The following is a 22,665-nucleotide window of genomic DNA, read 5'->3' on the forward strand; positions in this document are numbered from 1 at the left end:
GGGACCCTGGGGAATTATTTGGAGGATGGTTTTCAACTCTTGGAGGATTCTAAACCCTCATAGGTATTATTCTCTTAATTTTGGGAGCTTGCTTAATCCTATCTTGTCTAGTTCCCCTGGTTATACAGTCTGTCTCCAGCCTCATTGAGGCAATGGTCGAAAGAAAAACGGCCATGCATGTGATCATGTTATGGAACTATAAACCTCTAAACCAAGATGAGGCTCTTTGACCCAAAATAGGGGGTCTGAGCATCAAAGGGGGGAATGTGGTAGAGCCCCTCCCTAAGGAATGTGGTGGAGGCCTCAGAACAAAAGAAGGCAACACCTGGCTTGGCCCAATCAACTCCTATACACATATGCATAACTCTGACATGACTTTGTCACTTGGACTGTGTCTAATCAGACTATATGTGTCACCATATATGGGAGACAAAGAAGTAGAAATTCCATAAAAGGCTACACCCCGCTGAGCCCGTGCCGGCACAAATAAAGCTGCTTCCTGCAAAGAAGAGCCTCAGTGTCCTGTCTCTCTGTGCGAGAATCCTGCTACACTATGAGGTACTGGGCACTTTGCCTAGATGATCTTGTTTAATCCTTGTAGGAATCATTTGATCAGCTACTTTACCACGTAAGGACTCCAAGGACTCCAAGTCTTTATGTCACTAGTAAGCAACAGTCATAATTCAATTGCAAGTTTGTCTGACTTCAAAAGTCATTCACTTTCCATTATATCAATAGAGTAAGAATAGTAAGAGAGTGACTAATGAACTACTGCAAAGGAGTAGTTGAATCAATACTTTAATTTTCATAGAAAAGCCAGTGCTAGAACAACATAATGCTTTCAGGAAATCACACCGAGATGAAGGTCCAGGAAATGATGCTGCTCATTTTAATATTTCTTTTTGTTTTACTTTATTTTTTTAGGTTTATTTATTTATTTTGAGAGAATGAGAGAGAGAGAGAGAGAGAGAGAGAGAGAGAGAGAGAGAAAATGAGCTGGGGAGGGGCAGAGAGGGAGAGACAGAATCTCAAGCAAGCCCCATGCCCTCAGTGCACAGCCCAACATGGGGCTCAAACTCATAAACTGAGAGATCATGGCCTGAGCTGAGATCAAGAGCCAGATGTTTAACCCACTGAGCCACCCAGACACATCCCCTCCCTTTTCTATTTTTAATATTTCTTGTGAAAAATTCAAAAGAGGACATTTGGGGGGAAATATTTTTCAGAATTTTTTGTGTGAAAGAATATGTGGAAATAAAGGTTCTTATAAACAATCACGAAAAACTGACATTAAAAAAAGGTAGGGGCGCCTGGGTGGCTCAGTCAGTTAAGCGTCCGACTTCAGCTCAGGTCACGATCTCACAGTCCGTGAGTTCGAGCCCCGCGTCAGGCTCTGGGCTGATGGCTCAGAGCCTGGAGCCTGCTTCCAATTCTGTGTCTCCCTCTCTCTCTGCCCCTCCCACATTCATGCTCTCTCTCAAAAATAAATAAACATTAAAAAAAATTAAAGAAAAAAAGGTAATGTATTAAATATGTACTCTGTAAGTAATTAAATGTTATTGTATATCATATGCTAGCTAACAAGCACCATTTCTAATAAAAAGGTGTGGAAAAAAATCTTAGTGATTTTTTAAATATGAATTAGTGAATCTTATTGGTCAAGGGGATATGGGAGTTCTTTGTACATTTCTTGAAAATTTTCTCCAAGTTTGAAATTTGCAAAAAATTTTAAATAATCAGCCTACAATTGTATTTTATAGTTTTTTATTATCAATTCAAAACAAACTTAAATGTGGTTGAATCTAAATGGAAAATCTACTATACCACTAAGACTTAGAAATTATGATTGCCCTTCATAGAACAAGAGACTAGAATAGAAAAGAGAGGTTTGTATTTCATATTTACAACTTAATCTCCAACAAAACCATTTTCTCTGTATGTAAGAGCTTTCTCCGTTGTTGACTCTTGATTGGACATCTGGCTGCATCAACCCAACCAAGTCGATAGAGAATTATTTGAGAAACAGGAACCATGAAATGGAGGGTACAGTGCTGGCTAGTTTTTATTCTTATCCTAGACGACTAGCCCAAGTTGGGGGTGGGGGTGGGGGCAGTGAGATATGAGAAGCTCGGTAAGAACACTCCTACAGAAATTCAGCCAGCCAGTCAGTCGGTAATATCAATTTGTGTGTGGTACCTTCGACACAGTAGAGGGTAGTGGTTAAGAACATGGGTTTGGGAAGTGGGCAGAATAAGGTAAAATCCTGGCCCTGCCTTATTAAGTCTGTGGCCAAGATGAGCAAATTGCTTCACTTTCTGTGTCATAGTTTCCTCACCTATAAAAGGAGACAATAGTGGCTACCTTGTGATGAAAATATGTATTAGATACATTAATATGTGTTCAGTGCTTAGAAGTCTGCTTAATTAATGTTGGTATTCTCTGAGCTAAGTGCTAGAGAGAACAACAGAAAACAAGATGGACGTGGCCCCAGCTCATAGTGTGGAATACAGACTTGCAAAGTAACAATGAACAAGAATATGTTTTAATTCTCATGGTTGGGACATATAGGAAATAATAGCTAATATTCACATAGCGTTTACTCTGATGGGTACCTTTAAAGTGCTGTAGAAATTACTCACTTAACCCTCCTAATAACCCTGTGAAGAAGGTAATATCATTGGTCTCATTTTGCCAATGAGGAACTGAGGTGCAGAGAGGTTAGGTCACTCGATTAAGGTCACACAGGCAGCAACAAAGCCAGGACTCAAACCCAATCATAATTAGAGTACATGTTCCTTCTTCTTTTTAAAGTTTATTTGTTTATTTTAGTAACCTCTATACCCAACGTGGGGCTCAAACTCACAACCCCTAGATTAAGAGTTGCATGCTCTTCCCACTAAGCCCGCCAGGGGCCCCAAGTTCCTAATCATGCCATTCTGCCTCTTTTAATTACCTGAACTCAGACTTAGGGTAGTAGGAAAGATTTCCCAGAAAACATTGTCTATGCTAAGACCTGAAGGCTGAGTGGGAATTACCTGGAGTGGAGCAAAGAGGAGGACAGGGCAGTGTTATAGGGAGAAAGAATATGTGTGTTAAATAGGGATAAAAGAAGGCATGACACATCCATTCAGGTGGTCAGGAGTAGAGAGATGTGAGTTTGGAGAGATAAGTAGCTCCCAGATCTTGGGAGAACTTCTAAGTCACGTTACGATTAGGAGTGTAACTTTTATTCTGAGAGAAGCTGGGCGCCACTGAAGGTTAAAATGTGAGAGGGAGCATGATCAGGTTTGCATTTTAGAAGGGTCATTCAGCCTGCCAAGGGGAGGATAGACTGGAAGGGCACAAAACTAGAGGCAGAATGAACAGTTAGTGGTGATGTGGCCCATATTATGGAAGCGACCATGAAATGTAAGAAATGGAAAGTTTCACAACTCAAGAGATATTTAATAGAGAGAGGGGGGCACCTGGGTGGCTCAGTCATTTTCACGTCAGATTTCGGCTCAGGCCATGATCTCGCGGTTTGCGGGTTCGAGCCTCCCATCAGGCTTGCTGCTGGCAGTGCAAAGCCTGCGTCGAATTCTCTGTCCTCCTGTCTCTCTGCCCCTCCCCAGCTTACTCTCTCTCTCTCTCTCTTTCTCTCAAGAATAAAAATAAAAACCTTAAAAAAAGGAAGAAAGAAAGAGGCTAAGATTCAAGAGGTGAAATAGAGCTTGGCGACTGATTAATTTAGGAAGGAGGTAGATGAAGAGTCACGCCCACACCAAGACTTTGGTTTGGATCTATCGGAATAGATGGTTTTGCACATTGGTGGTGCCCAAATCGAGATCCCACAAGAAAAATGAGAGACTTAATTGGAAATATTATTAAATTGTTGAACACATACTTTAAAGGAGAAACAGCAGAGTCAAACCTTGTTTGATTTTGTTCTTCCCAAACACATAGTAACTGCCCAATGAAAAACTTGCTTAATGAATGAGTGGCCAGATGTACATACGGTTCTGAAATTCAAGAGAGATTTGGGCTGAAGGTAGAGATGAGAGAATCATCAGCAAATAGTGTTTGAAGTCATAGAGCTTGACGAGACTGTCCTTGATGAGTGTGTACAGCAGGAACAGGGGTGGGGGGAAGGCAGAGTGCCATGAATGCCAACATTCCAGTGAAAGAGCAAGGGACTGAAGCTGATAAAGGGGAAGCCTGTCAGAGTGATGTGAAGAAAATGAGACGATCGCTCCTGCAGTCAAGGGACGAACATGTAAGTGTTCCACGTACAGACACAAACACTATTGAGAGAAAAGCCATCTTTTTATTATTATTTTAAATGTTTATTTATTTTTGAGAAAGAGAGAGCATAAGCAGGGAAAGGGCAGGGAGAGAGGGAGACAGAGCATCTCAAGCAGGCTCTGCACTGACAGCACAGAGCCTGATGTGGGGCTAGAACTCACTGTGAGATCATGACCTGAGCCAAAATCAAGAGTGGACACTCAGCTGACTGAGCCACCCAGGTGTCCAGGGAAAGAGTCCATTTTATCAACCAGAACAACTCTGCATCCTTATCAAGAACTTCTGAGTGAAGAGGAGGGAGCAGAAGCCAGAGGGGAGGGAGAGAGGTGGGAGGTATGGAGGTAGGGACAGTGAATGTACAAAATTCTTGCAGAACATTTGGTTATGAAAGGGAAGGGAGAGGTGGTGATAGCTGGAGAAACGAGATATTTTAGGGAGAGCTTGGAGTCTGTTTTGTGTGTGTTTTAGAGGAAGGATTTAGAATTGGTGGTGGTGAGGAGGTTATAGATAATAATGGTGATAATGTTATTGTCCTTGTTGTTGCTTGAGATAGGGACACAGGAGAATGTTTTGAGTTAAGGGAAGGACGAAGAAGTCATTGATTCTGAGGAGGAAGGCAGGCAGGGAGAAATCTAATCCAGAGTCTGGGATTCGTTTTTGATGGAGTAATGGACACATTTCCCTTTAGTCCTGAGAGTAGGAGGGCAGAGTGCATGCAGAATGTAATTTAAGCATGGGACAGGCCAGAATTTGAAGTCATTCCCTTCTGCGGGCTTCCATTTTCTCTGTGAAATTGGAGATGGGGCACAATTGTTGACGGCATGAAAAGGCCCAGAAGTTTTAGGAGAGGGGGTGTTTGAAATAAAAATTGTGATGAGCGGGAAAGCAAGCTCATGGGGCAAAGAGAATGGCCAGGCAGTGTCAGGGTTCACGTGAGGTTGGAGACAGAGGCTTGGGGAAGGCAGACCTGGAACGGCCACCCAGTGTTTGGTTTTGCCTAGGGAATGTGACAAAAGGTGAAAGGGCAGAGGGCATTGGCAGGGGAGTGATTGGAAATCCGGGAAATCTGAGCTGGACCAGGAAGAAAGTAAAGGCAGGAGAGGTGCGGGAAGATTGAGAAAAAGGAACTGGGCCACCCAGCTCCAGAGATGCCAATATTTTGTTTTCTGATTTCGGAAGCTAAAGTTCACAGCCACGTTCGAAAAAATCTCTGAAATGGGGTAGAGAGGGAGGCAGGTCCTTGACATAGAAGTTATTTAAAATGGGGGGAATGTTCATTCACGCATATGAAGAGTAGGGCATTATGCTATGAATTGTACATATGTATTAATTCATTTGACCTTCAAAAATAAACCTAAACATCAGGGGTTATTATTCCCGTTAAAGAAAAGTTGTACTCAGGAAGGATATTTGCTCATAAGCCACACAGCTTGTCAAGGATTTAGGCTTAGGGGGGGGGACCCAACCTCTGGTTTTATCCTCACCCCCAAGTCTTTTTATTTTCTTAAGTACGCTCTGTGTCAAACATGGAGCTTGACCTCGACCACCCTGAGATCGAGAATAGCATGCTCTACCAACTGAGCCAGCCAGGCACCCCTCTTCACCCCCAAATCTCATCATTACTTTGGAACTGCTCCAGAAGTCACTAGAAAGCACTGAGCCTCTTTCACAGCTTCTTTAAGCTAGGCTTTTAAAATTAATTTGGGAGCGCCTGGCTGTCTTGGTTGGTAGAACATGCGACTCTTGACCTTGGGGTTGTGAGTTCAAGCCCCCACGTTGGGCATGTTGCTTACTGAGTTAAAACAAATAATAAAAGTAATTAATTTATTAAAGTTTGTGAGTTTGAGTCTCCCACTCTCTCTGCCCCTCCCCTGCTTGTGCTCTCCCTCTCTCTCTCTCTCTCTCTCTCTCTCTCAAAAAATAAATCAACTTAAAAAAAAAAAAAGATGGCTATGCATAAAGAAAGCCTCCAGGTGAGGTTGGTGGGGTGGAATTTATCTCTACCACTCCTAGTTTCTTCAGTATCCGTCTAGAATATTTCCTTGCACACACAGGCATACGTGTATATGTGTAGATTACATGTGGTTTTGCACACTCTTTTCCACATATAGCATCTTGAAATTATTTGATCAACATACCCTTTTCCTTTTCAGGCAGCCCAATATTCCTGAGTTACTAGAAATCATTTAACCCTACAATAGATTTTGGGTTATTTCCCATCTTTTTCTATTACAAATAAATTAGTAATTATCACCCTTGCATATGCTCGTCTTCATCTGGAATTTCATTTTGAGGTGAGAAAGCTAGTTACCTCCACATCATTTATTGACTAAGTTGTTTTTTACCTCAGTGACTTGAAATGTCCCCTTTGTCCTATACCATACTAAATTCTCAAATGAATTTTGCTGTATTTCTGTACTCCCTGTAGTGTTTCATTGATCTATATATTCTTTTTTTTTTATTTTTATTTTTTAGTGTTTTTATTTATTTTTGAGACAGAGAGAGACAGAGCATGAGCAGGGGAGAGGCAGAGAGAGAGAAAGACACAGAATCTGAAGCAGGCTCCAGGCTCTGAGCTGCCAGCATAGAGCCCGACGCAGGGCTCAAACTCATGGACTGTGAGATCATGACCTGAGCCGGAGTTGGATGCTTAACCGACTGAGCCACCCAGGCGCCCCTATATTCTTGATCAGTATACCATACTGTTTCACTTACTGAAGTTTTACATAACATTTTGAACTCTGGCAAGGATAGGGGCGCCAGGCTGTCTCAGCTGGTACCCCTGAGCATAAGGCTCTTGATCTCAGGGTCCTGAGTTCAAGCCCCATGTTGGCCGTGGAGCTTACTTAATTATAAAAAACAAAACAAAAAAAAACCTGTTAAGGATAGAACTCCCTCATTCCTTTTATTTATTTACTTTCCGAATTTTCTCCTAGCTAATGTGAAGAAATTGCATTGCAGACTAGAGAAACTCAAAGAACCAGATTTGACTGGGGTAGGAAAAAGAGGGAACATTCAGATGTTAATTTGCTCAACTGGCCCACACAAACACAAGAGGTCCTGAAAGGGAGAGGAGGGAAAAGAGAATGTCAGGAGAGGAAGGGAAGAGGAGAGAGGAGGCCTGCACCCCCTCCATCTCGGATCTGGCTTCTGCTCTCCCCATTCCACTGTGAGGCTCTTGACAAGGACACTAGGTTTTCTGGTTCATAAACACAATTGGACTCTTCTCTTAGGGTCCCAGGGTTCGCACCCAAAATATAGTGGTACCTTGCTGACACCTTCAGGAAGCTGTAAGTCTGAATGGCTGCAAACCTCAGCTCCTTTAGAATTTATCTTTCCATGCCAAGAGAGTCCACTCCCCACACAATGACATCCGACAATGTCTGCCTCGACTTCCAGGCTTCCTCCTCCCCTCCACCTCTTCCCCTTCTCCCCCGTCCCCAGCTCCCCCCACCAACACTATCCTTATTCTTTTCCCACTTAAGTCTCGTAAGTATTTTGAGGGAGGCGGTGTGTGGGGACAGACTGAGGGAGACCCCAGGGGTTAGAAAAGATTCCCCAAGAATCTCCACCACTTGCCATACAGCAAAATTTACTTGAATAAATAGCTCTCTACAGTGTATAGAACCACAGTAGCACCTAGCACAATGTTTGCAAGTACAGGTACTCAAGATCTGTTGAATAATCAACAACCAAACTATTTGTTGCTTGTAAATCACAATTGCTGCAGGCATTAATGACAACTGTGGACTATCCTAAAGAACTCAGCTCCCTGGAACTTGGCAAAGAAAAAACTTGTTATAAATAAGTATAGTTTCATTGACATTTGGTCTAGGGCAAGTAAATTAGCCAATGAGGTGATTTATAAATTCATTCAACTTAATTCTCTGATAGGAAGCTGAGCAACGTGCCCTGGTCATTGGGTCTGATTTATACCAGGGAAATGTACAAAAGAAAATGGAGGTTCTCTATCTTGCTCTTGTCCTCTCCCGGTCTCCTGTTACTATATAACAGGCATCTTTTTCTTTTAATTACCTTCTTCATGGCTTGAGAGCTTTGATGACTTGATTAAGCCTTGCAGTGCAGTTCCAGTCCCTACCCATCTGATTAATTAGCCCAAACCTTATTAACTTCCTAATTCTGATCAATAAGGCACTGATGCTAAACTGTGCAAGGGCAAACTAAGGAGGCAATTTTATTTCAAGACAGAGAACTTACTGGTTTTTAACCATCTGTTTATTATTCTTTTTTAATCTTACTTTTTCATGCAGCCAGATTGGAATACAGTAATATACTAATAATCTATGAAGACCGCGCACTCTCCAATCACAGCCATCTTCCTTGCTGACACAGTCCTATGTGACCATACTGTTTGGGGACCTTGCATTTAACAACACAGGACCTCCCTTATTCAGGACATCAGGGAAGTGTTGCCCATGGCCAGATGATGATGGTGATGGTGATGATGACCGACAAAAGAGGTAACAAGAAACTCCTCTCCCCTAAACCCAAACTCTGAATGGAGTTCCTTACCACTGAGGGAATGTTCCAATATTCTAAGCCAGCATTATCCAATTGAAGTATTTTAAATTTTCTAGTAGCCACATTCAAAAGTTTAAAAATTAGCAAGTGAAATTAATTTTGATAGCATATGTTTTATAATCCAAACCATCAAAAATGTTCTTGTAACGTGTAACCAATATAAAATTGTTAATGAGATACTGTGCTTTCCACCCTCCAGCTTTATTGAGATATAATCGACATATAACACTGTAAGTTTAAGGCGTACAGTGTGATGATTTAATACATGTATATATTGTGAAATGCTTACCACAATAATGTTAGGGTTCTTTGTTTTACTTTTGGCGGGGCAGGGGAGGGGCAGAAAGAGAGGGAGACACAGAATGTGAAGCAGATTCCGGGTGTACAGAGCCCAATTTGGGGCTCAAACTCACAAACCATGAGATCATGACCTGAGTTGAAGTCAGACACTTAACCGACTGAGGCAGTCAGCGGTCCCCACAATAATGTTAGTTAATACCTCCATCCCGTCATCTTTATGTGTGTGAGTTGAGAACAAGTAAGATCTATTTTCTTAGCAACTTTCAAGAAAATAATAAAACAGCGTCAAGAACTCATCATGCTGTACATCAGATCGCCAGAATTTATTCAGGTTAAAAGCGCAAGTTTGCATCCTTGACCAACATCTTCCCATTTCCTCACCCCCAGCCCTTGGCAGCCACCATTCTACTCTGTTTCTGAGGTCAGCCTTATTAGATAACACATATAAGTGAGATCATACAGTATTTGTCTTTCTCTGTCTAATTTCACTCATCATAAAGCCCTCAAGGTCCTTCCATATTGTCACAAATGGCAAGATTTTCTTCTCTTCATGGCTGAATAATATTCTACTGTGTGTGTGTGGGGGGGGTATATATAATCTTCCATATTTTCTTTATCCATTCATCCGACAATGGACAAGATATTGTGCTTTTTTTTTTTAAAGATTTTATTTTTAAGTGATCTCTATACCCACATGGGGCTCAAACTTACAACCCTGAGATCAAGAGTTGCACGCCCTACCGCCTGAGCCAGCCCTTTGTGCTTTCTTTTTCCAGACTAAACTTTTGAAATCTGGTGTGTATTTTATACTTACAGCACATGTAAATTCAGACTAGCTACATTTCAAGTGCTCATTAGCCACATGTAGTTAATGACTACAGTACTGGAGAATATAGTTCTAGATCTCGGAATCACATGAAGGGCTTATAAAAACACACATTATTGGCCCCACCGCCAGAGTGTCTGATTCAGTAGTCTGGGTGGGGCTAGAGAATTTACATTTCCCCAGGTGATGCTGATAGTGGTGGTCCAGGAACCCCACTTTGAAAACCACTTTACAAATACAACTGGGGCGCCTGGGTGGCGCAGTCGGTTAAGCGTCCGACTTCAGCCAGGTCACGATCTCGCGGTCCGGGAGTTCGAGCCCCGCGTCAGACTCTGGGCTGATGGCTCAGAGCCTGGAGCCTGTTTCAGATTCTGTGTCTCCCTCTCTCTCTGCCCCTCCCCCGTTCATGCTCTGTCTCTCTCTGCCCCAAAAATAAATAAACGTTGAAAAAAAATTAAAAAAAAAAAAAGAAATACAACTGATTTCAGGGCACCTGGGTGGCTTAGTTGGTTAAACACCGGACTCTTGATTTCGGCTCAGGTCATGACCTCACGGTTTGTGAGTTTGAGTTTTGTCTGGGCTGTCACAGAGCCTTCTTGGGATTCTCAATCTCTCCCTCTCTCTTTCTCTACCCCTCCCCGCTCTCAAAATAAATAAACTTAAAAAAAAAAATACGACTGATTTAAACCCATCTTTTCCCAGTTACAGAGATCTGTACAAAAATGACATCCCCACAATGACAGTTTCATGCCTTGGTCTCAATTCTACTTCCCTCCATCACTTTCAAAGCCTGGTCTAACTTCAACCCGCCAATCTTCCTGCCAATCACATGAAATCCTAAAGTTTAAGGAATAAGGGTGCCTGGCTAGCTCAGTCCAGAAAGCATGTGATTCTTGATCTTGGGCTCATGAGTTCAAGCCCCACGGTGGGTGTAGAGATTACTTAAATAAATATTTTTTCAAATGTTTAATTATTTTGAGAGAGAGGGAGATTACCAGTGGGGAAGGGGCAGAGAGAGAGAGAGAGAGAGGGAAAGAGAGAATCCCAAGCAGGCTCCATGCTGTCAGCACAGAGCTGGGTGGGGCTCGATCTCACCAACGTGAGATCATGACCCGAGATGAAATCAAGAGTCTGACACTTAACCGACTGAACCACCCAGGCACCCCTTGAATTATAGTTAAAGATACAAGGAACAAGCAAAAATTGTGATTTGCCTTTTCTTTTTCTTTTTTAAGCTTATTTATTTATTTTGAGAAAGGGAGAGTTTGAGAAAGAGTGGGGGAGGGGCAGAGAGAGGAGGAGAGAGAGAATCCCAAGCAGGCTCCATACTGTCAGCGCAGAGCCTGACTCGGGGCTCGATCTCAGGCAGGAACAGAAATCTGAGAATGTCACCTGAGCCGAGATAGAGTGGGACGCTTAACTGACTGAGCCACCCAGGTGCCCCTCTGCCTTTTCTTTTTAGTGGAAGTCATAGCAATGCCTGTCACCAAGGCACAGCTTGAGGACTGCATGAGCTCATGCAGGGCCCTGGCATCCTGGAATTGGCTGTCAAGAGTCACAGCCTGAGATATCTGCTCCCTGTGGAATAACAGAAGGAAAGATAGACATTTGAGCTCTCCCCCTACTCCTGCCTCTGGCTAGGAGTCCATCCATAGATAAGCTATCAATCCAGAGAACTGCTAACTCCTTCAAGAAAGACCCAAAGTCTCCTATCCACTGGGCTACTGGGAAATGTCTTCTTTTGCCAAAAGGCCAGGATTTGGGGAAATAAGTGAAAAGGACTAAGATTCCATCAGAAGAATCTAGTCATTTCGTCCATAGGTCTACAAATGAAGTGTACTGGGTGCCTGCTGTGTGCCAGGCGGGGCTTGGTGCCCCCTGTGTAGATGCTGGGGCTCCCCAGCGTCCAAGCCCATCCTCTCTTACACACTCCTCTCCACACACCCCCTTGGCAGCCTCAGCTTCCTTCTGATTTTAACTTTCGCCCATATGCTGACAGCTCCCAAATCCACACAGCCAGCCTCAAGCCAGACCTGACCCCCCAAAAGGCCCGAGAGCATTGGCAACTTGTCCTACCCCCCTGCATCCTTTCTAAACCATCACTTCGTTTAAGCCTCACGTTAAATCTAAAATACTAAAGCGTAGAGAAAATGGATAACTTGCCTCAAATCACTTCCCTAAAAATAAATAAATATCACTTTCCTAATGAGAGTGGCTAAGTCACCGTTCTAACCCATGTCTGTCTCTTCCCAAAGCCCCCGCCCTTCACTCTTCCATCTTCTCAGGTCTTCGCATCACAGCCGCTACAGGCCCTTCTGTTCCCACTGCCACCCTGCCCTTTGCATTGCTAGCAACAGCAGGCTTCTCGGTTTGCCCCGCACACATCCTGCTAATTCATGCCTTCTCCATGCCATATACAATAAACAATGTAAGGGGTGACCCAACCTTTGTGTGGAGGGGAAGTGGGAGTGGCAGGGAAGGCTTCCTGGAGGAAGAGGCATGTAAGCTGAAAACTAACACTAAGTTGACTTGGCAAAGAGAGTGGAAGGGATGGAAGGGAAGAGACCGTTCAGCCCCAGGGAAGAGGGAATGCATGGGAAATGAGCAGTGTACCTGGATCACAGAGTCACAGGAAAGGAGACAGGGCTCCACGTGAGGCTACAAAGGCCAGCACGAGCCAGATCAGGCTGGGCTCTGTGCACGTGTTAAAGCAACTGGACTTTTCCTAAGAACAACGGGAATGCCACTGAAGGGCTCTAAGCAGTGGAGTGTCAAAATCTGGTTCGTGCTTTTCAAAGGTCAGGCTGCTGTGTGAGAAGGGAGTGGGGGGAGGGTTATGGATCCAGAAGCTATCCCAACAACAGGAGAACGCAGAGGGGTTCAGACTATGTGTTGGCAGTACAGGTGGAGACAAGTGGGCCAGTTTAAAGGATACAGAAGATAGAACTGAGGGGAGCAGACATTGTGTCCAAGGGAGAGGAAGGTAGGGATCAAGAATGAGCCCTTTATTTCCGACTTGGTATCCAGGTAGGCGGGTGCTGTGACTTGAGATGGGGGGATGGATACTGTGGGCCCTTCTAGCCTTTATGTGCCTGTGGGACATGCAGATGAAAAAGAGCTAATAGGCAGTCTAGACTGGAAAGGTAGGTTTGGGAACCAAATGCATAAATGTGGTATTCGAAGTCGAGGGGGTGAGTGAGATCTCTAGAGACTGTGCAGACAGGCAGCGAAGAGAAAAGCTTGGGGACCATACCACATTTAAAACAGGGGCCATGAGGATGGGAGGACCCTGTAGAAGCCACCGAGTTGAGAAGGGGAGAGATGTTTCAAGGGGCGGGAGTGAGAAGGTAACCAACCCACAGATAAGGACTGAAAACAGTCATTTACATTATGGCCAAGGCAATTTACACTTGTGAATAATGTGTTTGTATGCACTCGATTCAGGTGATTTATCCAAACCAAGAAACTCTCGGGCCAAAAGATGAATTCAAGCCCGTCCTTTGCCAAGATGGAAAAGCTGTAGCTTTGAAATGAAATGTTTTCCTGCCAGTGTTTGAGAGTCTGGGGGCAATTTTATCTTGCTCATCCTTTGTCTCCAGCATCACCTGCTTGGCTTAGAATTGGTGTTCATTAAAAATGCCAAGAAGGGGGCGCGTGGCTGGCTAGTTGGAGGAGCAGGTGACTCTTCATGTCAGGTCATGAGTTTGAGCCCTAGTTGGGTAGATAGATAGATAGATAGATAGATAGATAGATACCTTAAAAAAATGTCAGGAGGAAGATGAAAAATTTCTGGAGCAGAATGGTGGTGATGCTTGCATAAAATCTGAATGTACTTAGTACCACTGAGTAGGTATACTTAAAAATGGCTACAGTGAGAAGGGGCACACGCACCCCAATGTTTATAGCAGTGCTATCGACAATAGCCAAAGTATGGAAAGAGCCCAAATGTCCATCGATGGATGGATGGGTAAAGAAGATGTGGTATATATATATACAATGGAGTATTACTTGGCAATTAAAAAGAATGAAATCTTGCCATTTGCAACTATGTGGATGGAAGTAGAGGGTATTATGCTAAGCGAAATTAGAGAAAAACAAATATCATATGACTTCACTCACGTGGAACTTAAAATACAAAGCAGATGAACATAACGGAAGGGAAGCAAAAATAATACAAAACAGGGAGGGGGACAAAACATAAGAGACTCTTAAATATAGAGAACAAACTGAGGGTTGCTGGATGGGTTGTGGATGGGGGGATGGCTAATGGGCAAGAGGCATTAGGGAGGACATTTGTTGGGATGAGCACTGAGTGTTCTATGGAGTCATTGGATTCTATTCCTGAAATCATTATTGCACTATATGCTAACTAACTTGGATGTAAATTAAATAATTAATTTTTAAAAATGGTTACAATCACCCAAAAGATTTAAAAGCAAGGTCTCAAGAAGATATTTGTATACCCATGTTCACGGCACAATTATTTACAACAGCCAGAAGGTGGAAAAACCCAAGTGTCTGTGAAGCAGCATGTGGTATATACATACGATGGAATATTATACAGCCTTAACAAGGAATGAAATTTTGACACGTGCTAGAAGATGGATGGCCCTTGAGGACGTTACACAAAGTGAAATAAGCCAGTTACAAAACAATAAATACTGTATGATTCCATTTACATGAGGTACCTAGAGTGGTCAAACTCATAGAGAAAGAAAGTGGAATGGTGGTTGCCGGGGCTAGGGGGACGAGTGAATAGGAAGTTATTGCTTGATGAATACAAAGTTACAGTTTTGCAAGAGAAAAAAGTTCTAGAGATGAATCCTGGTGTTAGATGCACCACAGTGTAAATGTACTTCAAGCCACTGAACTGCACACTTAAAATGAGTTAAGATGCTAAATTTTATGTTATGTGTATTTTGCCACAATTAAAGTAATAATAAAAATGATTCAAATAATACATTTTATGCTATGTGTATTTTATCACAATAAAAAAAAAATTCATGCTGCTGCAGTGAATACAAATTATGTAGTTTCTGAACTTAGAGGCCAAAATGAAAACATTCTTTGATCAAGAAAAATAAATCCTAAACATACGCACAGATGCTTTGTTCAATAATGAAAGGAGTATAACTTTTTTTTTTAAATTTTTCTTTTAACGTTTATTTATTTTTGAGACAGAGAGAGACAGAGCATGAACGGGGGAGGGGCAGAGAGAGAGGGAGACACAGAATCGGAAGCAGGCTCCAGGCTCTGAGCCATCAGCCCAGAGCCTGACAGGGGCTCAAACTCACAGACCGAGAGATGGTGACCTGAGCTGAAGTCGGACGCTTAACCGACTGAGCCACCCAGGCGCCCCAGGAGTATAACTTTTAAAATAAAGTGTGAAAATATGGGGCACCTGAGTGGCTCAATCGGTCGCGTGTCTGACTCCTACTTTCGGCTCAGGTCAGGATCTCAGGTTCTCATGGGGTCCGGGCCCCCAACTGGGCTTTGCTCTGACCGTGCACAGCCTGACTGGGATTCTCTGTCTCCCCCTCTCTCTGCCTCTCCCTCGCTCATGCACTCTCTCTCTCAAAAATAAATAAACTTAAATACAATAAAATAAATAAAATTAAAAAGTGTGAAAATAAAGTGTAGTCTACAAGTTTTATAAAAAATGAGAGTGAAGAAAGATAGTAAGCAGGATGGAAGAAAGAAACTGTACCACTTCCATCAAGTGTTAGTTTGAGGATTTCAGATCAAGATGCGTGGTGCTTCCCCGCACTCTTTGCAAAACAGGAAGTTCTTGCAGGCACGTGATCCAGGAAAGGGAGCAGAGCCCCCAGGATGGGGGAGGTTGGCTTCATCTCCTGCCACATCTTGTGCTAAGGACTGCCTTTTACGTGGGTAGTGCAAACTGAGCTCTCTGCCACATTTTTGCCCGTGCCACCATGATAAAATTGTGCCAGCTCTGGTTCCTTAGGAAACTCAGTGATGTATAGATGATGCTAATATTTTCTAACCAGATCCGGACAAGTATCGAACTTCTAGACTACCATTTATGTCTTTTCTCTCAGGACTTTGGGAACTTTTCCAACCTTTCTTATGATTTGGAACCATTTTATTTATTTATTTATTTTTAATATTTCTTTGTTTTTGAGAGAGAGAGACAGACAGAGCACCAGGAGGGGAGGAGCAGACAGAGGGAGACATAGAATCCAAAGCAGACTCCAGGCTCCCAGCCATCAGCACAGAGCCCGACACAGGGCTCAAACCCACAGACCGCAAGATCATGACCTGAGCTGAAGTCGGATGCTTAACCAACTGAGCCACCCAGGTGCTCCTGAAAACCATTTAAATGACAGGAATCATCTGTGCCTTAAAGGTTGCACAGACACACAACACCTGTAAAACCTCATGACTTTTTAAGAAATAGATCTTTGGCAACATGTTCAGTTTCTTCTGAAGTTATTGACCTATTCAAGTTTTCATCCACTCCTTAAAACAGCTTTGGTAATTTATATATTCATAGAATATACTCAAAGAATATTTTAATATTCAATGGTACATATTTTCAGATTTATTCACATCTTATGTAATACTGTCATTTTTTCATCTTTTCAGAGTTTGTGAAAAAAATCCTTTTCAGGATTTCTTTCTTTTTTAAAAAATTTTTTAATGTTTTTACTTATTTTTAAAAAAAATTTTTTTAACGTTTATTTATTTTTGAGACAGAGAGAGACAGAGCATGAATGGGGGAGGGTCAGAGAGAGAGGGAGACACAGAATCTGAAGCAGGCTCCAGGCTCTGAGCCGTCAGCCCAGAGCCCGACACAGGGCTCAAACTCACAGATCGCGAGATCGTGACCTGAGTTGAAGTTGGACGCTTAACCAAATGAGCCACCCAGGCGCCCCTGTTTTTACTTATTTTTGAGACAGAGACAGAGCATGAGCAGGGGAGGGGCAGAGAGGGAGACACAGAATCTGAAGCAGGCTCCAGGTTCTGAGCTGTCAGCACAGGGCCGGATGCAGGGCTCGAACTCATGGACTGTGAGCTCATGACCTGAGCTGAAGTCAGATGCCCAACCGACTGAGCCACCCAGGTGCCCCAGGATTTATCTCTTACTCCTAATGTTTTTTTAATTGGCATTTCTTTTTATTTTTATCTTGGTCAGTTTTCTCTATTTGCTAGGTTTTTTCCCCCAAATAACCAGATCTTGATTTTATTCATGTGTCAGCTCTTCTTTTATTTTCTTCAGTAATTTCTGCTTTCCCCCAATTCATAACACCTTCATAACTTAAAATCTGTCACTCTAGTTACATTAACGTAAATTTTACTAGTATCTTAAGGATGCACCAGGGACTATATTTAAGAAGGCACCAGAAAGATGTATTGGTCAATACTAGAAGTTTTATAGATATTAATATACGCCATTGTATTTTAAATAGCCAAGATTAATCTTTGGTTACATCTGCTTTTCCACTTTCTAGGCCACAGGAAAATGATTATAGCCATGATTTTCCAGAGTTGTAGACCTCTGGGCTTCAACAGTGCTTTTATCTGTAAGTTAGAGTGGATCACAAATCATTTTGAAAGAGAATTCTTGTCCCATGAGCTTGCCTTAGCCCCCCTTTGCAGAGCTGGGATGGTGCTCTATAGAAGCCCGGGTGACCGCCAGGCTCCCCAGTTTTCACAGGTATGGATGAATTTTTGTCTTTGCTCAGATGGGGAATAGGAAGTGGGTTCCTCAATCTATCTGGACTTGTTTGCCCATCTGCAGAATGGGTAGAACAATAAGCCACTCACAATAATCTTTTGAAGATGAGGAAAATAAAACTCAAACTATTTACTAATTTCCCTAAAGCCACAGTTAATACAAAGTTTGAACAAGCCGTACCTGGGGTCAAGATTGCTGTTTTGATCTGCAAAGTCTCTACCTACGCAATGTTTCACAATCTGACTCTAATCACACATTTTAAAATGTTCAACACAGGGATATAGCTTATGATCATTTTGCATTTAAGCTATTATATATGGGATCTTAAATACATAAGGACATATGCTTTGTCAGAATGTCAAGTAGAAGCCAAATGTAACAGAGCTGATAAGATTTTAAAGGTGTATGCACATTTGCCAATTAGGAGTTTATTAATGATTTTAGCAAGAGCAGATTCAGTGCTGTGTGAGGCCGGAAGACCATAAAAAAATTGCAATTGTCACGAATGCTTTGAGGTAACAAGTGCTTTTACATTATATAACATTACAGTGTGCCCTGCATCGCTCACAGTGCAAGCTCAGCCCTTCTGATGGCCTCCAAGGCCCTCCAAGACTGTATGGTCCGCCACCTCACATTCCTCACCCCCACTCCTCTATCCTATTATTCTCCCTGCCTCTGCTCCCACCAGCCTGCCCCCTTGCTGTCCCTCTGTCACAGACACATTGTGCTCTTAAGACTTAGTGTACCTGCTCCTCAGACTGGAAGGCTCCTCCCCAGATACCCACCCATGACTCCCTTACCTTGAGGCCTGCCCTGACCGCCTTAGGTCAAATTACCACCTGTCTGTACCCCTAGTCTTCCCAACCTTGCTTAACCTCCAAAGCACTTGCTTTCTGACATAACACATTTCCCTTTTTACCATGTCTATTCTCCAGTGAATGTCTCCCCCACTCCCCACCACTAGAATTTAAGCTTCATGGGCGCAAGGGTTTGGGTTTTGACACTCACATATACCACCCACCCGGAACACATGTGACACGGTGAAGGTTTTCAAAAAACATTTGGTGAAAGAATGAATGAACGAATGAATTAACAAATGTGAGACGACGTACTAATTACGTATTTACAGTCATTAGTCACTCACACTTAGAATTCACATCTGGGCTCTGCCACTCACTAGCTGTGCAACCTTTTTTAACCTTCGTTTCCTCATCTGTGGATGAAAACAAAAATATGACCTCATAAGATGATTGTTTTGATTCTATAAGGCAGTTAATGCACAGTGCTTAGCACCATGCCTGGAGCATACATAGGATATGCTCAGGAAATGTTAGATGCTATTACCTTATGTCATCTATCATCACTATAATCATTGTTTTATTTCATTTCCACAGTGGTCCTAAAAGGCTGATATTATTCCTAATTTCAAGGTATGGAAAGTGAACAAAAAGAGGTTAAATAACTTCTTCACCATCAGACAGGATAAATCTCCCAGCTGGTCTACCGGACACCTCTTTTCATGCGCCTTGGTTCACCTGGCTCATGCCCGACCCTGGAGTCCTTGGCCACCAAACTCACTGGCTCCTTTCACAATTTCCAGGCTCGTTTGAAGCATCAGGCTGCAGGGCTTCCTCAGTGGTTGTCCAAGGGGCCAAGGGGTGCAGAAGTTAACTTCCCATAGGCACAGATTGAGATCCTCTCCATTTCACCTTCTGAGATATTTTCTAAAACATAGTGTTGTTGTATAGCCTTCCTAGAAAAGTGCCTGTGGCTGAGCCTTCATAAGACAGGGATCTAGATACATACCACCTTGCATTTTCTTCCTTTCTCCTTTCTTTTTTAAATTTATTTACTTATTTGAGAGAGAGAGAGAGCACAAGTAGGGGAAAGGCAGAGAGAGGGAGACAGAATCTGAAGCAGAATCTGAAGTTGGACACGTAACCGACTGAGCCACCCAGGCACCCCTAATTGTATATTTTTATTACACACATATATATTTTATTTTCCTGTTCCTACCTATTCGAAAAATTTAAACATTGAAATCTGCAGTGGCATTGCCTGTGTAAGAGTCAGAGCTCTCACCACACTTGGGCGAACTGCTTTTTCTCTCTGTGCTTCAAGTTCCTCATCTGGACAACGGGGATGACGATGAACCCACCATCAAGTATTTAGAACAGGACCTGGCATATAAAACATTACCTTTTTCATTTTTTTAAAGATTTCATTTTTAAGTAATTTCTATACCCAGTGTGGGGCTCAAACTCACAACCCTGAGAACCTGAGTCGCATGCTCCACAGACTGAGCCAGCCAGGTGCCCCAAAATACTACTTTTTGATGGGAAAATTTTAGTTAGAGTGTGCAAGTCTTGAAAACTAAACTATAACCCAGGGTGCCTGGGTGGCTCAGTTGGTTAACGTCTGACTCTTAAGGCTGATTGAGCCCCACCTGGTCTCCCCCTCCCCTGTTCGCTCACTCTCTCTCTCAAAATAAATATTCAAAAAATAGAAATAAACATGAACTATTACCTCATTTTCAAAAAGTACTTAAATAGTATCGATCATGCAGTTAGTGGCAAAGACGCTACTATATTTGAACCAGATATCGTTCTGAGTACTTACAAAATATCTGATTCAATCCACACGAAAAGCCTGTGTGACAGGAATTATTATCCTCATTTTACAAAATTGAGCTCAGAGAAGTCTGCTGCCCCAAATCATACAATTAATTGTATCGGTGTCTAATGTCTATGTTTTTAATTATTCTTTTTACTTTTTTTTTTTTAACACTTATTTGTTTTTGAGAGAGGCAGGGAGGGGCAGAGAGAGGGGGACAGAAGATCTGAAGCGGGCTCTGTGATAACAGCACAGAGCCCAATGAGAGGCTCGGACTCACAAACCATGAGATCGAGACCTGAGGGGAAGTCAAATGCTTAACTGATTGAGCCAGATGCCCCTATGCTTTTAATTATTATACCATCTTCCCATCAGAGAATAGGAGGTAGGGTCCTCGATATGTAAAAATAGGTATATTTTGGCAGTATTGCAGTATTGCAAGGCTAGTACTCTGCTTACAAAATAATGGACTGAGTGGGGGTAGGGAGGGGTGGGAAGTAGAATAGAAATGTAGGCTTTGCTTCCAATATAATGTATGCTGTGTTTAAATTATTTTTATTTGTTTATTTATGTTGAGACAGACTGAGAGAGAGAGCAAGCAGGGGAGGGGCAGAGAGAGGGGAGAAAGAATCCCAGGTAGGCTCCATGCTGTTAGCACAGAGCCCAATGTGGGGCTTGAACCCACAGACTGTGAGATCATGACATGAGCAGAAACCAAGAGTCAGACACTTAACTGACTGAACCACCCAGATACCCCTGTATGTTGTGTTAAAAAATGTCAGGGCAGGTCCCTATCAAAATAACACCAGCATTCTTCACAGAGCTATGACAAATAATCCTAAAATTTGTATGGAACCAGAAAAGACCCCGAATAGCCAAAGCGATCTTGAAAAAGAAAACCAAAGCAGGAGGCATCACAATCCCAGACTTCAAGCTATACTACAAAGCTGTAATCATCAAGACAGTATGGTACTGGCACAAGAACAGACACTCAGATCAATGGAACAGAATAGAGAACCCAGAAATGGACCCACAAACGTATAGCCAACTAATCTTTGTCAAAGCAGGAAAGAATATCCAATGGAATAAAGACAGTCTCTTCAGCAAGTGGTGCTGGGAAAACTGGACAGCCACATGCAGAATGAACCTGGACCACTTTCTTACACCATACACAAAAATAAACTCAAAATGGATGAAAGACCTCAACGTAAGACAGGAAGCCATCAAAATCCTCGAGGAGAAAGCAGGCAAAAACCTCTTTGATCTTGGCCACAGCAACTTCTTATTCAACACGTCTCCAGCGGCAAGGGAAACAAAAGCAAAAATGAACTAATGGGACCTCATCAAAATAAAAAGCTTCTGCACAGCGAAGGAAACAATCAGCAAAACTAAAAGGCAATCGACAGAATGGGAGAAGATATTTGCAAATGACATATCAGATAAAGGGTTAGTATCCAAAATCTAATAAGAACTTAAAAAACTCGACACCCAAAAAACAAATAATCCAGTGAAGAAATGGGCAAAAGACATGAATAGACATTTCTCCAAAGAAGACATCCAGATGGCCAATCAACACATGAAAAAATGCTCACCATCACTCATCATCTGGGAAATACAAATCAAAACCACAATGAGATACCACCACATACCTGTCAGAATGGCTAACATTAACAACTCAGGCAACAACAGATGTTGGTGAGGACGCGGAGAAAGAGGATCTCTTTTGCATTGTTGGTGGGAATGCAAGCTGGTGCAGCCCCTCTGGAAAACAGTATGGAGGTTCCTCAGGAAATTAAAAATAGAACTACCCTACGACCCGGCAACTGCACTACTAGGCATTTATCCAAGGGGTACAGGTGTGCTGTTTCAAAGGGACACATGCACCCCCACGTTTATAGCAGCACTGTCAACAATAGCCAAAGGATGGAAAGAGCCCAAATATCCATGGATGGATAAATGGGTAAAGAAGATGTGGTATATATAGACAATGTAGTCTTACTCAGCAATCAAAAAGAATAAAATCTTGCCATTTGCAACTACAGGGATGGAACTGGAGGGTATTATGCTAAGTGAAATTAGTCAGAGAAAGACAAAAATCATATGACTTCACTCATGTGCGGACTTTAAGAGACAAAACAGATGAACACAAGGGAAGGGAAACAAAAATAATATAAAAACAGGGAGGGGACAAAACATAAGCCACTCATAAATATGGAGAACAAACTGAGGGTTACTGGAGGGGTTGGGGGGGGGGATGGTCTAAATGGGTAAGGGGCCCTAAGGAATCTACTCCTGAAATCACTGTTGTGCTATATGCTAACTAATTTGGATGTAAATTCTAAAAAATAAAAAATTAAATTAAAAAAAAAAAAAAAGTCAGGGCAGGGGCGCCTGAGTGGCTCGG

The 22,665-nt window shown here is 42.6% G+C and overlaps 1 protein-coding gene across 4 annotated transcripts in view; it reads right to left on the minus strand.

The window, feature by feature from the left end:
- The window catches only part of SLCO5A1 (solute carrier organic anion transporter family member 5A1), a 310,848-nt gene that overhangs the window by 283,354 nt on the left and 4,829 nt on the right, over positions 1-22,665 (minus strand). For all 4 annotated transcript variants that reach the window (XR_007148759.1, XM_047842985.1, XM_047842982.1 and 1 more), the window contains exon 3: positions 18,793-18,861. The gene's annotated coding sequence lies outside the window, so the exon portion shown is untranslated. The remainder of the gene's footprint in view (positions 1-18,792; positions 18,862-22,665) is intronic.

This window comes from Prionailurus viverrinus, chromosome F2 (assembly GCF_022837055.1).
Source record: "Prionailurus viverrinus isolate Anna chromosome F2, UM_Priviv_1.0, whole genome shotgun sequence".
Taxonomy (NCBI): domain Eukaryota; kingdom Metazoa; phylum Chordata; class Mammalia; order Carnivora; family Felidae; genus Prionailurus; species Prionailurus viverrinus.